Below are 18,277 nucleotides of genomic sequence, written 5' to 3'. Positions count from 1 at the left end.
TCTGAAGCAGACTCCGCACTCCGGCACAGAGCCCAGCACGGGGCTCGATCCCATGACCGTGAGATCATGACCTGAGTCGAAACCAAGAGCTGGCCACTTAACCGACTGAGCCACCCAGGCGTCCCTCTTTCCAGCTATTTTAAATTGAGTGGTCTTAGAGGACCTTTCTAAATGGAAATATTTAAGACATAAATGACAAGAAGCAGGTAAGAACAGAGGAAAGGACAGAATGTTTTAGCCAAATTGAAAAGCAAGTGCAGAAGCCCTGAAGTGGGGCCACACAATACATTAAAGGTAAGCAAGGAATGGTTGAATGCCTTTCGAGAAGAGCCTAAAATGCTATTTAATTTGATGTTTAAAAAATTAAATTGGTCTAAACTTCACTCGTAAATGCTCCCAGAGTGCTTGGAAATGAAAAGTTGATTTATAAAAATTCTAACCTGATGAGGACTTTTTTTAAAGATTTTTTTATTTATTAGAGAGAGCGTGAGCAGGCGGAGGGGCAGAGGGGGAAGCAGGCTGAGCAGGGAGCCCCCCCTTTTTTTAAAGATTATTTATTTGAGAGAAAGAGTGAGTGAGTGCATGAGAGAGAAAGCACTTGATGAGGACTTCTGAATTGGGTTCTTGCTTAACTGTATTTCAAATGAACAGGGAAAAAATTTTTTCACAAATTGGATAAGAACTGTAGTAACAAATCAGCTTCTGCTTATTGAACACCTAGTAGGTGGTATGTGTATTCTGAGCAAACTCTGTGAGAAAAACATAAAGTAGCGTAAGATACAGCTTTTATCCTCAAGACGAGCAGAGTTCAGGTACCGGGAAAAGGTATAAGCCCGTGGAAAGATAATTAATGACACAACATAGCAAGTACAAACGAATGATGAAGTGATGAAGAGGAAAAGAAGGTGGCTTACAGGCTGGCTTCTTGGAGGAAAGGGGATTTTTTTTTTTTTTTTTAGATTTTATTTATTTATTTGAGAGAGAGAGAATGAGAGAGAGCACATGAGAGGGAGGAGGGGCAGAGGGAGAAGCAGACTCCCCGCCGAGCAGGGAGCCCGATGCGGGACTCGATCCCGGGACTCCAGGATCATGACCTGAGCCGAAGGCAGTCGCCCAACCAACTGAGCCACCCAGGCGTCCCTGGAGGAAAGGGGATTTGAACTGGGAGGAAGTAAGAATGAAGCCATGAGAGACTGGTGGGCTTTGTGGTAACGAGGAGGCCTAAGGGGGAACAATGACATATTGAATACTTTTCACTGCCTTTCTTCTTCTTCTTTTTTTTTTTTTTTCTCCACAACTGCCTTTTTTCTTGATACCATGAAGCTGAATAAGGTTTTCAGAAATTGATTCTGCTTTTGGTATCCCCAAAATACATCTCTTACATATCTCAAGCATTAGAAAATAGTGTCAAGCTTTTTCCTTACGGGAACACTCTCTCTCTGTTCTTTACAGCAAGGCTTCCTATCCTACTACATAGCAGCTCACCACATGAAGAAAACTCTAGTCCTCAAGCTGTTGATTTTTTCATTTTGATGGTGCTTAACTAATGCAAACAAATGAAACCAACATAACTTGATTCGGGAATGACAGAGAAGAGGGTCACAGTGGCATATATATGCAGTGTTGGTAATGATGCCGTTTCTTCTATGGTGGAGTAGAGGATTTGGGTTGCTGGCCCCAGGTACCATAGCCACACCTCAGAGTGTCTTCTGAGTAGTGTTCTTGAAGGTGAATCAAGGTTGTTGAAGCATCCAAGGTTGCTAGATGCCGCTCTATGGGACCTGACGTACTAAAAAAGGACTGACAGCAAATAAAGAAACACAGCTCAGTGAGCAGTTAAATCAGTGGTGTAAATGGACTCTTTGCCCCTCATTGACTTTCACTGGTCATTGCGTCAGGTCCATGCTGTTTGTTGAAGGTCAGTTCAGTAACTTGCTCTTCTTATCATGTGTTTGGTATTTCTCTCTGTTGGGCCCACAGTTGCTCTAGGCTATCTGAGATGTTGTGTTGTGTGTGCGCACGCACATGTGTGTATGTACGTGCGTGTGTGTGCGTGTGTATTTTCTTGAGGTCTTAAAGTGGTTCTTAAACCTGGCTAATCATTAAAATTACTTGGGGTCTCTCACAAAACACTGATGCTTGCTGCTCGCTCCAAACCATTTAGATGAGACTGTCTGTGCTGGGGCCCAGGCACCAGTATATATATATATATATATATATTTTTTTTTTTTTTAAGATTTTATTTATTTATTTGACAGAGAGAGACACAGCGAGAGAGGGAACACAAGCAGGGGGAGTGGGAGAGGGAGAAGCAGGCTCCCCGCAGAGCAGGGAGCCCGACGCGGGACTCGATCCCAGGACCCCGGGATCACGACCCGAGCCGAAGGCAGTCGCTCAACCGACTGAGCCACCCAGGCGCCCTATATTTTTTTAAAAGCTCCCCGTTGCTTCTAAAGTTCAGTCAGTTTTGAGATCCCCCGACCTCTTAGGAGAGGAGGAAAGCCTTGATTTATATGCGTACGTTTCTGTCAGATGCTTTAAATGAAGTCATTAACCAAAATGCATTGCCAGAGTTCGGGTCATTGAGTTTAAAATCAAATGAAATACATTTCTGGGTTGACAGAACAGTAAGGACATGAAGAGAAGTGGGGTGACGTGCACAGGCGTAGCGACTGTCTTGGATGCAGTGCGCAGGTCCCGGTAGCAGAGGCACACTTGGGGGCCACCTGTGACTTCACAGTGCTGTCACCCCCAGGCCTATGGTGGTCACCGGCATTCATCTCCATGGCCCTTGATTAGGAGGAGGATCCCTGCTGGCCAACATGGTTAATCAGATTGTAGTCACCTGCTGCACATGGATGCTGAGAGGCTCCAGTGAGGCAGTGCAGCCCTGGGTCCTTTGTGGAATAACCCAAGAGTAAGAAAGAAAACAAATGTGAAAGTCTTTTCTATCTGAAAAAGGCCATGTCGGTGGTAAAGATTCATCTTCCTTCTCAGGGCAGTACAGCTGCTCTGTGGGTTGAGCTTTTTTTCAGACCAGAAGTGGTAAAACAGTCGCCGGGAGTATCACATTTGGACTCAGACACCAGATTGAACTGCGGCTACATGTCTTACTAACTGAGTGACCTTGGGCAAGTTCCTGTACCTGTCTGAACCTCTTTTTCTCTAAAATGTGGAGTTAGAAGGCTGCTGTGAGAATTACACATCATTCGCTCATAAATTCATTTTACTAGTATTTATTGTATAACTACCGTGGGTCAGGTACTGTTCTAGAAACTAGAGATAACACACACACACACACACACACACAGTCCAGCTTTCATGGAACCTTCAGGGGTGCAGTGGAACAAAGACAATAAATCCATCAATAAATAGATCAGCAGGTGAAGACCTAGTGTGTCAGGTGGTTGATAAGGGCTCTGGGGAAAAAGGAAGCAGGGTGAATGGGAGAGGAATAGGAATTCCTGGGGGGAATACAGAGAGGTTGAGATGCTACGTTAGGAAACCCTCATTGGTTAGATATTTGAGAAGAGTCCTGAAGGAATTAGGACAACTGCACCAAGTGGATATCTACTGGCAGGTTCACTGCAGGCAAAAGACCTAGCAAGTGCAAAGGCTCTGAGGTGGCATTGTATGTGGAATGCTCAAGAAATGAAAGGAGGCTGACGTGGCTGGACCTGAGCAAGAAAGAGGGAGTATGGAAGGCTATGAAGTCAGAGTTAATAATGAGGCCAAGTCCCGGAGACAGCCCTCCTCAAGGTTTAATGGGCACTGGAATCCTCTGGGGATGTTGTTGAAGTGTGGATTTAGATTCAGTGGATCCAGAGTGGGGTCTGGGGTTCTGCATTTGCAACATCTTCCAGGTCCACAGACCATGCTCTGAGTAGAAGTGGTACAGGGCCATGTAAGCTATGGCAAATAAAAAGGCCAGCTTTTGTCCTGAGTGAGATGGGAAGCCATTGGCAGGGTTTGAGCAGGTGCCATTTTGATTGCTCCAGCTGCCGCGATGATGCGGTGTGGTCAGGAGCCCTGGCTGTCTTGGCAAACAGTGTCGGGGCCTTAGTCCTAGAGCCACTGCTTGCTCCCTGCCTGTCTTTGCTTAAGTTGCTTAATTAAACTCCTTTTTCTTCCAACTCACTGTTTTGAACAATGTTAAACCTAGAGAAGAGGTGAAAAGTACAGTTAGCGCCCTTATATCCTTCACTTAGATGGACTAACTGTTAATATTTTGCTTTACTTGCTGTATCCTCTACTCAAAGTACATATTACCTTTATTGTTGTTATTAATCATTTAAGAGTAAGTTTTTGACCTAAAGACCCTTCATCTTTAACTACTTCGTCATGTACCTCCTAAGAATAATCTCCCGTATAAACAGGTACCAAATTCAGAACATTTGATATTGGTAAAATCATCTAATATAAAATCACAATTTAAATAAAATGGATTTCCCCCCAGAATGTCCTTTATAACAATTGTCTTTTTCTGGTGCAGGATCCAATCCAGGATATTATATAGGATGTTGTATATTGATTAAGTTTTCATGTCTCATCAGTTTTTTGACCTAGAACTAAGTCTCTTGACTGTAGCCTTTTTTTTTTTTTTCCCTACATTCCATTGCTATTTTTTTTTTAAAAGTCTGGGCCAGTTTTTTTAGTAGAATGTTACCCTATTTGGATTAAAGTTTTTTTAATGACTTGATTCAGGTCATGCATTATTGACAAAAATACTGCATAAATGATGTTGTATTCTGCTCAGGGCATGCATTTGGAGAAACTTGATGTCTGTTTGCTTCATTTTTGGTGATGTTAACTTGGATCACTTGGCTAAGGTGTTATCCAACAAAGGATTTCTCCACTGTAAAAGTACCCATTTTCCTTTGTAATTAAGCTATCTATGCAGAAATACTATGTCAATATCCTTTTCCCTAACAAACTTTCATCCAAGATTTTCCACTTGTTAATAATTCTTATTGAATAAATTATTTCTATAGAGGTTGCAAAATGGTGATTCTTCTAACTGTCCTTTTATACTTATCATTTGACATTTTATTATAAAGAAGAGCTTTCTCTTTACCCTCTTGATGGATGCATGGATCCATCTGTCTACCTACCTACTTAATTGCTTATTCATCTGACCATGTATTACTTGTCTCAGTATGAATTCATGAATGCTTTTTTAAAAATTCAATTGTTATAAACCATTACTGTCATTATTTTGATGCCAAATTGTCCCAGTTTCTGTCAGTAGGGGTTCATTAAATCTGATTCCCATGTATTTTTCAGTTTTTGAATGTTGCCTTATTTTCTTGCCCCCCAAAATATTGCAGGTTCACCTTGTACTTGACCTTCCCTAGCCTTGGATCAGCCATTTCTCCCGGGGTTGCTGGTTCCTTTTAGGGGGGACCTATAGATAAGTGCCAATTTTTTAAAATTATAAAAAGGGATGTCAATGTAACATTATTTGCAGAATTGTTTTGAGGATTACCTGGCACATAGTACATGATCAGTAAATTAACTTTATGCTATCTATTTTCAAGTCAGTATAAATAATAAAGGCATGGCTGGATATTTCAGGGCAAAAATTGGGAAGGACAGTAGATGAATTCAGAAAATGTGAATTATAATGTTATCTGAAGGAAAGCAAAAGGTTAACAGATTTTCAAAATACATCCATAGATATCTACTTTGCCTCTTGACGCATAGATGAGAAATAGTTTGCCATCACATGTGGCATTTTAGCATAAGCAGTTACCAATCTTGTGCTTAAGTCCTTATGCAAATAACAGAAAATAAGTCAGACTCTCAAGTAAATGAATTCTTAGTTTTGATGATGTGGAAAGAGATTTTACGTAAGACTTTAAATCCTAAAGCATTTCATTTAAAATTATTTGCAAAAATTTCTTTTAAGAAAGGAGCTTCGTGTGGAGAGGGATCGGTTGCATTTAGACTCAGAGAACCAAGTAGCATGAGAAGAGAAGACTAGAGTCTTAAGAGTGAAGAGTTGGCGTTGCTACGCCATTTCTAGTTTTCCTCACCGTGAACCATGGTACTTTGTTTGGTGGATTGGTCTTCATGTGTGGTAACGTTTTCTTAAAATTATCCTTAGTTTTTCTTTATTCAAGTAGTAGATGCTCCTTGTAGACACATGAGAAAATACAAATAAGCAAAAAGAAAAAAATATTCTCATCATCCTACTACCAAAAGATAATAGTAATTAACATTTTAGCCAATATGTTGTTTGTCTGTAATATGTATTTACATGGATACACATGATTTACATACAATAGGAATGTGTTGCTGCAATATTGCATGTAACTGTCTTTTAATAAAATATCAAAATCATCATTGCATATCAGTAAATATTCTGTAACTTCATTTTCCTGGATCCAAAATAGTTACATGTTTGTATAAAAATGTATTTAACCTGAGCATTGTTTTTAATATTTCCCTACAAAACACAACATCTCTTTGTAGTTTAATGAATTACAACTCCCCTTTTGTCTCTTCCATTAGATACAGAGCTACTTGAAGACCTGAGACATAACTTGTTACCTAGTTGTATGCCTGGACCCATTTGGCACTCAATAATTATTTCTTAAAGGCATGCATGCTATATAAATAGCTCAAATTCATCCTTGTGTTTAGGGCTTTGTGTTTGTGGTGGGATGCTAGGTAAGAGAGAATCTAAAAATAGTTCTAGCAAAAGAAACTACAAACGGCTTGTCCAAGGTAAGTAAGACCATAGCCTGGGAATTGAGATTCTCTGAAGCTCTCTTGAACCCCCCCCCGCCCCCCGCAAGTGACATTATAGGTATACACATAGAAGGTAAATAGGCACCTAGGATATTTTTATGAACTAATAAAGGTTGCCTCTTATGATACTTCTCAGTATGCACAGTTGTTCGCTTTTGGGGGTTGGGGGGGGGGCGGAGAACATATTTATGTAAAGGCAAGTTGCTCCATGGGAGTAAAGGCATTGACAAGCTGTCCAATTGTTCTGAAAGTTACTAGACCCTCTGATTGATTAGACGGTGATGACTTGGGTCTCCTGGAAGAAAAAGTTATGAAGAGAAGCTCATGTCAGAGAAGAGAGGGAAGAGCATTTCCAGACTAGAGACTAGGGTCTGGAAGGTATTGTGGGAGGCCTGGTTCTCAAACCGCTTGGGCTTGAGGCTTCGATGGACTCTGAACCCAGTTGTTTTGACCCAACAATTCTGCTTTGAAGACAGAAACACATAAGTAGACATTTTGAAAAGGCTGTAACCTCGAGAGTGCCAGGGATGTGGTACTCGTGAGTCCCGCACAAACATTTCAGCTAGGGGCGCCTGGGTGGCTCAGTCGTTGAGCGTCTGCCTTCGGCTCAGGTCATGATCCCAGGGTCCTGGGATGGAGCCCCGCATCGGGCTCCCTGCTCAGCGGGAAGCCTGCTTCTCCCTCTCCCACTCCCCCTGCTTGTGTTCCCTCTCTCGCTGTGTCTCTCTCTGTCAAATAAATAAATAAAATCTTAAAAAAAAAACAAAAGAAAACATTTCAGCTAGTCTCTGTGGGACGGATTTTCACAGCAACCTCAGGTAATAGTGATGAGGACAGAGGACGCCAGAAACTGGGGCTTTCTGCTGGGCTGGGAAAACTCTCGGTCTCTTCTACTCTAATTTGGGTTGAGTCGGTGACCACAGTTACATACAAATGAGGGGGATGGTGCTAAGTTTTTAGGAGGGGATACCAGAATTCCTGCTAATAGAGACTAGTGGGGTAGTGGATAACTGAAGAAATGAAAGAAACAGGAAATATTCAAAGCTGCCAAAGCGTGTTGTATCAGAAACAAGTACCTTCTGTTTTACCCTTGACCTATTCAAGCTGTAACCCATTTCCAAGTGTATCAATCAGCTGCTGTTAGGTAATAAAACTCAGGGCTTAAAAAAAATTTTTTTTTCATGTGTCTGCTGTTAGCTTAATCTAGGCTGAGCTCAGCTGGATAGCTCTACTTCAAACTGCAAGTCTAGATGAATTCAGCTCTTGGCAGAAAGTTGGGCTTAGGTGTACTCCAGCTGAGTTCGTTCTGGGGCCCAGGCTGAGGAGGCAGCGGCTATCTGGGAGCTACCTGGGAGCGACTCTTCTCACTGGTTGGACAGAGTGTGAACAGGAGTGGGGAGTGCCCTACCATGGGAGCACATTTCAGGCCTTGGCTTGCCAATATTTTATTGGTCAAAGCAAGTCCCAAGATCATTCCCAGAGTTCAGATGCAGGGGAAATACACTCCGTCTCTGATGGAGGAAGCACACCGTCCTATGTCAAAGCTTGTGCATAGAGGTCGGAGTGAAGAATGGAGCCAGTAAGCCCATCAGTGACTCCAAAGATGATATTAATTGCCTCTCTCTGTGTGTTTCATTGTCTGTTTCCATTCTCACTGAAGTTTCTCTCTTCAGAACTCATCTCGGAGTACATTTATCTTAAGATTTAGTTGAATTTGGTCTTGTGTTCGTGTTTCTTAATCTTTTCTTCTTCAGCTCAGTTGGAAGCAACTTAACATGGAGTTCCTAGGTTATCTTTTTAAAAAATATTTTCTGCCTATCCTTCAACAGTGGTGAGCATGTAATAGATACCAACAAAAACCTAAGCAGTGTATTTGTAGAAGTCACATAAACATTTCTGTGGAGAAAAACACATCTTACAATTGCAAAGGTCTTAATCTAAGATTCTTATAAAAGGTAGGCTCTAAGCTTACAACAGCTTCTTAAAGAATTTGGCGTGAACTAGACTGCCTAAATCTTTTTCAAATAAATACAAATCGGAAAGCAGAAGTAGTTGTATGTTTCTGGGCTGCCTACTGCTGTAATATTAACTATTTCTGGTATAATGGCAGGCTGTCTCCTCTATAATCAAAGGAAAATGTGTAGATTGACAATTCTGCCAACTATTGAAATGTCTCTTAAAAATAAAATTGGTGGTAAGTAACAGGCATTTTGTATGTGCTGGTTATTTTGACCTGATGGATATGCAAATTTCTTACAATCGTAGAAAATAAAAACTGCAGCTTATTTTTAAGTACAAATCTCCTGTGCGGCAAATGAAGTCACATTTTTTATTTATTCATTTATTTGTGCTGTTAGAAAACCACTTTGCAGCAAGTATGCAGGAGAATACTTATTAGGCTAATAAGAGCAGAATCCTAGAAATGAGGCATGTAGACAAATCTGCCTCTAGAAAATAATGTGGAGTTCCAGAAGGTTAAGAATCTGTAAAGATCAGTGGAAGCCAAGAGCTAAAAATAGATGAGCAGAATGGAGAGAAAAAGGGAACGGAAAAGGAAAACACGAAGAAACGACTAATGGTGTTTAGGATGGCTATTTTGTCTTTGTTCCCTGTTGAAAATTCCAAAAAATGCATTAAGTGATCTTTAGAAATTCTTTGAAATCATTTTTATTATGCACCATGTCTAAGCTTTTGTGGGTGTCTTGCTTTTCCATTTTAATGGGCACACTCACACTGTATCACGCACACAGTCTCACGCGTGTGTACACATATACACATATGGGCCTTTGACTTATGGAATGAAACACATCATCAAGTGATGAATATAACTAACTCAGTAAAATGTGTTAATGTAATAAAAGATGAAGACGGTTGTAATGGGGAAAGCTGATTCTTAAATAAAATGCTTTCTATATCCAAATGGAAAATTTATAACTATTAACACTGAAACATCCTCACATAATTTGCAAGATAATGCTTCATGCTTTCTTTGACAGAAATGCAGATGTTTCTGTGAGAGTTCTGTTTCTAATTTCCTCTTGGTTTTCAGTGGAATATCAGGAAACGTTGGCTCTTTATGAAGGCATCTGTTCAGGGCGGAATAGGAAGACCATGGTATAAGATCAGGTAGTTTTATTTGCCTACAGATTCCTCCATGTTTTATCCCTCCAGTCCCCCAAATCCCAAAGGACCCTCCAAATTCATGCTCTGTGTTGTAGAAAAATAGATGAAAATTACAAAAAGGCTCTGCTTTTCATTTTTCGAGTCCTCTAGTATTCATAAAATTTTTGGCTCCAACCTGTTACGTACAGCCCATTTTGAAAATTGGTAAGAACCAGTAAAACATAGTATTTCTATGTTAATTTGGCCTTTCCTCCCATTTACCTATTGTAATTTTGGAGTTCCTTTCATATCCTTAGCATATCTGAGGTTAAACAATCACGGTCTCCAACTTGGGATCTTTGGGGACTTGGATGTGGCCTGGGATCTGTATGGCACACTGTGGTAGTCAGTTTGGGCTGCGATACCGAGGTGCCACAGCCTGCTGTGCTTAAAGAACAGAAATGTACTTTCTCACAGTTCAGGAGGCTAGAAGTTGGAGATCGAGGTGTTGGCAGGATGGATTGCTTCTGAGGCGCCTCTCCTTGGTTTGACGATGGCCACCTTCTCCCTGTGTCTTCCTTTGCTCTTCCCTCTATGCGTGTCTGTGTCCTAATGTCCTCTTCTTGTAAGTACACCAGTCACATCTGCCATATGACCTCATTTTACCTTTCTTACCTCTTGAAGGGCTCTGTCTGCAAATAGACTCACATTCCGAGGTATTGGGGGCTTAGGACTTGAACATCAGAATTTGGGCGGAATACACTTCAGCCCATAACACCCGCCTTTCACCAACATGGTGCAAGAATCTTGAGGCCACTGTATGTGTACAGAATAATCTGTTTCAAGTCCTATTTTGCTCAATCACATCTATTTAAGTATTTGTGGTTCCGCATATGATTGGCAAGCCAAAAGTGCCTCTGGGGTTTAAAAAAATGTTTTAGGTATTCCAACACATCTGATAGGTAATCCAATCCTATTGGGCAGATTGCCTGGATTTCAAATCCATACCCATGTTGAATAAAACCCAGATATGGGGTGGTTTAGTTTTTTCCACTCTGCAAGCCCTCCTAACCAAATGATAGGGAATTATTTAGAGGGGAAAAAAGACGATGAGTAGAAGAATCAAGGAGTAACTCTAGATTCTCTTCCTAAAACTCACAGGCTTTCATCTAGAACATCACATATTTTCAGAGATCTGTTATCACAGTATGAATAGCATCACGTAATGCCTTTAACATGTAATATCTCTTCGAGGTGCATTGCTATAAATGTCTGAAATGTCACTTTTCCTCCTCCCTTCCTCCCCTCCTTTACCCCTCCCTCCTTCCCTCCCCCTCCCCTCTGTCATTCCCTTGACTCTGTTAATTTCCTAACTCACACATAAAAGGCAGGGTCAGCATCAAGTAAACTGATTACTAATGCGATTCATTTACCTACCAATCATCACTCTGTGATCACTGAGTCATCTGATGAGGACAATGGAGTTAATGATGATGTGGAAATGAAGGGAAGCGGGGAGGGATGATATTAAGGAAACAAGCACAGTACTGAGAAGCCCTGGGAAAGGGGGCAGGCCGTGACCTCAGTCGGGGGCACCCTGGAACCCTGAAGCGCAGGACAGAGTGAAGGCTCCTCTGTGTGACCCTCGGCGCTTTTGGATGCAGCTGATCACGCTACCCAATTGGATTTTCTGACAAAAATCTCAGTTGAAGCAAAAATGTTATTCTGAAGATAATAAGTGTATAGGAATGATTATATGGCTTTGCTATGTTATTTCCTTGCTGTAGAGAAGAATATATTATTTATTTATAGAAGAAGCGCAAGCCTCACACGGTGTGCACAGGTATGAGGGATAATTTACAGACAAAATATTAGAATCTACCAATGTAGAAAGCATCAAGGTTGTAATAAGGAAGACGGGTTTTGTTTTGCTTTTTAGCAGAAGGAAAAGTGCCAGCACGCTGTCACTGGGGAGAACTATGTGGCAGTTTGCAGGTCGCATTGCTCGGTAAACGGGGCCAATGCTATTGAGAAGGAATTACAGAAAGTGCATTTATTTTTTCTGCTTGATGGCCAGAAGTAATTTTAATAGATTCTTGAATTTTGTCTCTAGGTAAGCCAGAAGCATAGGGAAATCGGTTTTAGTTGTTAATAATTGTGTTGCTGATGGGAATTGTAAAGAGGGTTTATTTTAATCCTTTTAGGACCTAATAAAGGAACTGCTGAGAGCTGGGGGCCCGGGGGATTGGTTACTGCAGGCGAGTTCATAGCAGGCCCATGGGAAGATGGGCTTCTGTCTGTCCAGAGACATGTCTGCTCCGATTGTCCCAGTGGCTTCAGTGTTAAAGGAACCTGGGACCCCTGTGAAGTCAGAAGTCATTGCGTGGTAATCAATAAATAAAACCCCTCTCATTGTTCTGAAGGTTTTCTCAGTCACGTAACACACATTGAAACAGTGAGGGCCCTGGGTTTGGCTTGGGCACTTAGCAGTTCCATGGTCCTGTGCAAATTACTTCATCTTGCCTTGCCTTCATGTCTTTCTCTCCGAGAATGGTGATAACAGTAGCAACAGCCCATCTACAGTAGTGCTTGGAAGATCAGATAGGATCCTGTATGTCAGTCTTACAGCATCGAGCCCGACACAGAAGTTGATGCTCAGTAAATTATAGTCTTCTTAATATTATTATTATTATTGTCATCCTTAAAATTTGTATCTGCTTTATTATCCATGTTAGAGAAACTCCAAGAATATTGAGAGGAGACTAGGCCTAGAGTCTTAGACAGTATACATTGCAGAATGATAGGTCTGCAATTAGGAAAATAGAATTTACAACATTTTCTGCATAGAAAAATCCATGGCGTTGTAATCGTCTCCAGTTCCTTTAACTATCTAGACATCGAGTCAAGATAAATTGTCATGCTCTGTTTTATTTTGTTTGTACCTTTGCTCCCCGAAACTGTTGTTCCTGTCTAATTAAGGGCTTGTGGTATTTTCTTGTGTTATTTTTAAAACGTAAAGTTTATATGATCAGATTGAGCCTTTTTTACTTTTATCCAGTCTAACCGTTTCCTAAAATTAAATATCTGTAACCTTTCCTGTGAATAAGCAGGGTTTATGGGGGTGTAATTATAAAGCAACTTTATTTTTGTCTCCCAGGGTCTGTTTACATTTATTCTGAAGGGCTGGTTCTTTTGTGGGCTTGTGATGACATTTAAGGGAGGTCCCATGATTTTGATGGTCATTTTTAGGTAATAAGACAACCTTTAGTCAGTAATTTGTCCTGTCAAAATATTAAATTTCAGTTGAAGGTAAAGCTTCTCTCTTGTAGTCAGCTTGCCGCAGGCTGGTTGCCAGTGGATGGGTGGAGATTATGTTTGGTTGGTTCTTTGTTTTTCCTTGGTGCACTTAATTCCTCTTCCCCCAAAGCAGTTTCAGACCACTCTAGGTTTAGAGCTGAGGGAGGCAGAGGGGTAGAGCAGACAAGAATATTCTTGCTTGCCTGCCATTGTTTGGTGATCTAGCACCAACACCGTCTAGATCTGGTAGGTGTTTCAAGCTGAGCTTTGGGAGGGTATCTTTCCGGGTTCATCAGAGACCCCGGAACCCTTGGCCTTTCCATCTCGTGGCGGGGGTTACTCCCTCTCCCTTTGTGTTTCTTTCATAGGGCAAATGCATCTCTGATTGCCCTTGGCTGGCTCGCTGGCTGGCTGGCTGGTTATTAACTCCTTCCTTAGCACCTGGTCATCTGGTGGCACTTTCAGGGACAAGACATGGAATGAAGCTGCGCTGACTCTCTTGTGTGTAGATTGCATGCTTGTCCCATTGTCCCCCAATGAAGCAATCTTTCTTTCACTCTGTTGTAAAGCCCGGTTCTAGATCCTTCCATCACTTAGGGTGGAATCTGACTATTACTTAGTGTGTTAGCTTACATGCGGTGAACTACAAATCGGTTTATTTTTTCCAAATTCCTCTTCTAATATCCAACTACTTTTAATCCTTTCATACGTTCAATTTGGGTATTGGGTTGAGAGTAGAATAACAGGTTTGTTTTTGTTTTTTTTTTTAATTCTTAACTAAGGGGTAACATTCTATTATTCTGGAAAATACCATTATTATGTGGGTGTATCAGAAGACAAGATGATTTATTCTCAACTCTAACAGTGCACCACGTCCCATTTTTATTTCCTTTTTATTATCTCAGAGAGGGGAACTGGGGAAGGTATATATTTGTGGTAAAAAGCTCATAACCTAGATTTACCCTCTTAACCATTTCTGAGTGTACTGTTCAGTAGTGTCAAGTGTATTCACATTGTTGTGAAGTGTGGACCACATTAGAAAAAAAAATCTCATTGTATATTGAAAAAAATCCAGGTTTTTCTGCGATTGTTTTAAAAGCATTATGATTATGATACTGATGGGTAGATGCTTACTCAAGCTTGTTCATATCAGGGGAACTGGTATCAAAATAGATGTGGGCAATTAGGAGATAGAACGTCCCGAAAATTGAGTTCTGTGGCTATAAGGAAAGGTAGCAGCAGAAGGTGCTCTTGAAACCTCAGCTTTCTGACTCTCCATTCCAAAGCTACCCTCTTAATAAAATTTGACTTTTCCTCGTCGGCCTGCTCCCTTTTGAACTGATACTGTCTGCTTACTGTTTTCCTCTTCCTCATGGGTCATTTCTTTGTACATCATGATTATGGTTTTCTCATAGTTTGTGGGTTCATAATAATTTCTCATGGCTGCCTTGTGGCTCTGACAAATGGTTAATAACTCCAGCTCATCAGCACACAGTGAAATTTTTGGTGTTGGTATTTCCTAATTTAAATTTTCAAAAGCAGAAATGGGATTGTCTTATCTTTTCATACTGTGTGGGCACTGTCCACCAAGGATTGGCTACCCTTGGGTCAAAATGTGGCCACTCAGGGCTGCCCTTGAAGCAGAGGCTGCGGGGAGGTGGTCCCTGAGAAAAGAGCCCTAAGCATAGCAGGCTTGATTGATGCTATGCACTTAATAAAAATATTTGGTGTGCCCATTTAAACAATAAGTCTATGTTCATTTTTGCAATCTTCAGCAGAGAACAGGAACTCTTTGGGGAGAAGGATGCTCTCTAGGTTGAGAACAAAGAACTGAAAAGGGCTTCTGAGTTTCTGATCATAGTGAATTGTTTTTGAGGGAGGGGCTGTTGGCTTGCTTTGGGTTCCCCTGGCACCTGACCCCGAGACAAAGATGTTATTGCAAATAGTTTATTAGGAAGGCCTAATAGGAAACACTGTTAAAGGAAGTGAAGAAATGAGGCAGGGCAAGGAAGACAGCCAGTATAAAGTGCATTAAGGGGTGACTGCTGCAGCTTATGCCAGTGGTTAATTGTGGGAAATGTACAAAGCATCTCCGTTCTCTCAGATAGGTACCCAGGTACCTGGATATGTCTCCACCAACTTGCAGTGTAAGGGCTGCTTCTGGGCCCTTAATTCTGGTACTTCTGGCTTGTCCCGTGCGTAGCCTACAGCTTCGTGCCCAGTAAAAAGGCAAGCAGAAGGAATGGCCTCTGGGAAAGGTTTCCTCACTGTTCTAAAGGACAACCTTCTCCTAGAAAAGGGCGGTGCTGTCTTTTGTACTAGAAATGTTACATACTCAGTCTCCCTTGGAAACATGAGACTCCTCTTGGTACCATGGGTCCTAAGTTAACCAACCATAAAGATGCTCTCCCTTCTCATTTTGAGAGATGCCAACTTTTCCTGGTAATCTAAATCATTTTGAGTAAGGTTTATTGTTAACTGCAAAGACATCCTAATTGGCACAAGGAAAGTGGAAGTACCAGATGAGAAAGCTCATTTTTTGAAGTTGACGGTTTTTTTTTTTTTTTTAAGATTTTGTTTGCACAAGCAGGGGGAGGGGCAGAGGCAGAGGGAGAAGCAGGCTTCCTGCGGAGCAAGGAGCCCGACGCGGGGCTCCATCCCAGGACCCTGGGATCATGACCTGAACCTAAGGCAGATGCTTAACTGACTGAGCCACCCAGGCGTCCTGACAAAAAATTTTATTAAGAGGTTATAGGATGATGTCAGTATGTCGTAACAATTGTAACTCCCTTTGTACGACACTTACACGGCTCCTGTAGTACACACAATATTCAGGGAGTTTTGCTGATGATTGATCATGAGTTCTGGAGCAGCAGTTTGATCTCAGCGCTTGATCGCATGTCTATTCAATATACTGTGATTAAATAGGACATATTCGCAAAAATAGTTTTTCTACTTACCCGAGGTATCATGGTTGGCTTGAAGAAAAGCACAGGTGCAATTGGTTGAGCTGCCACTGAACTAACCACTTTTTTCCCTGAAGATTGTTCTGACTTGAAAGAATGAGTGACAGAAAAAAAAAAAAAAAGATGGTTACACAGACTTGGGTATTAGGCAGTTTCTCATGAATGAATCAAACGAACCTGATGCTTAAAGGAAAACGAGTGATAATGTATGTTGCCAATGATAAAATTTGAGCTTTGAAGTGTAGTTTGGACTTCTGAAAAACTTTTATCCACCAAGGTGATAGTTCCCTGTTAGTTAAAGACACTTTTGATGAGATCAGTGGTGATAGTAACAGATGTGATTTTTAAGTATTGTATAGTAAAATGTGTCAACATTTGGGACATCTCCATAACTCAGTGAAGCAATGGTTTTCAAATGAGTGAGGCATGATGTTACAAAATCATGCGTGGTAAGATACCCATTCCGAGTGCAAGACAGACTAATGGATTTTAATGTAATGAAGTAAAAACAAGTTTATTAATATGGCTCTAGGTTCCACGTTAAAACTCACTTTTAAGAAACTAGCATTTGTTGAGTTTTGATACAGTGTTAAAGAATATCCACAATTATCTGAAAAGATTCTTAAAATATTCCTCCCTTTTCTAACCATATATCTGGGTGAGGCCGGATTTTCTTCATATACTTCAACTAAAATAGCATATCACAACAGATTGAATGCAGAAGCAGATAAAAGACTCCAGCTGTCTTCTATTAAGCCAGGCCTTAAAGAGACTTGCAAAAATGTAAAATAATGCCACTCTTCTCACTAATATTTTTTGTTTCAAAAAAATAATTTTTTTCATAAAAATGAATTTATGTTAACATGTGATGAGTTTATTTTTAAATGAATTAATAAATACTTTAAAATTTCCTGTAAATTTTGAACACAGCAAAGAATAGTAAATATAATCCATGTAAACAAAAGCTCTTTGGAGATCCTCAGTTATTTTTAACTGTTTACAGCGTCCTGGGACAGAAAAGTTTGACACTTGTTTTTGAGGGCACAGAGGAAAGGGTTTGGAGCATTGAAGCTAAACGTGGGTTGGTAGCTGACACAAACAGAAGTAGAAAGTATGGTGGGATTACAGTTAATGATCTTGAAATAAAGCATGGCAGAGAGGTTAGGAAGTTAGGTGGGCATGGGGGTGGCGGAAATTTCTAGGGGCACGGGAATCCTGAGCTCCCTTTTGACCCCTCTGGATGGAGGATTGGAGGTCAGTGGAAGGGGAGAATAGACCTGGGGTGATGTAGTAATACATCCTACATTGTCATGGTTCTTTCTGTTTGTTAAAACAACAATAAAAAAATTAAACATTTAACTTTAAAATGGCTTTCTTCAGAAATGAGCACATTGGATATTTTTGAATTCGGAAGGTGCAGACTTGATGAAGTTTTTCTCTTCAGGTAGATGAGCTTTCCTGGAAAACCAGGGAACATATTGGCATATTAGAATGACTGAATCTCAGATTGTTGGGGAGAACCCTGCCCAGTGTGTGAATGTTCCAGACATGTTTTGGCTGTCCAGACTGCACATAAAAATTGACTGATGGGGATCCTCAGAATGAGTAACAGCATTTACTGAAACTGAAAATTTTAAGACTACTGGATTCAGAATCCACAATGTCCAGCCTCAGCCTTGATACTCCACCACTTTTATTGTAGAATACATCATCCTTGCTCCTTAGATGACAAGTCTTGTGCATTTGACATCTAAGCTTCAAAGTGTGGCCTACTCCTTGGAAGAAATCTTGTTAATTATTTGCCAGTAGAAAAAGAATGATGGGTCTAAGTAAATGCATGCTGTCAAACATCAATAATTATTTCATGCCACTGTGTACAAGGAAAGATCCATGTCTAACTGCTTTGAATGAATTGGACAAACTACAAAAATTTGCAAAAATTTTGGAGTCGTCACATCCATAATTGTATAATAATATATATTTGAGACAGGGAGGTGGGTAAAACCACTACCAAAACCAGATCCAAAATAAAACCAAAAGTGATGCCTGAATGAGCTTTGAGTGGTAGTTTTTATTGTAACACCAGTTGGGAGAATGAGGAAAGGCTATTACTTTGCTATTGAGGGAGCAAGGGAGGTTGACAGAGGACCTAACATCTA

Source organism: Leptonychotes weddellii, chromosome X (assembly GCF_054177405.1).
Source record: "Leptonychotes weddellii isolate Sample4059 chromosome X, ASM5417740v2, whole genome shotgun sequence".
Lineage (NCBI taxonomy): Eukaryota > Metazoa > Chordata > Mammalia > Carnivora > Phocidae > Leptonychotes > Leptonychotes weddellii.
The sequence above is the reverse complement of the archived record's forward strand: the minus strand, read 5'-3'. Positions refer to the sequence as shown.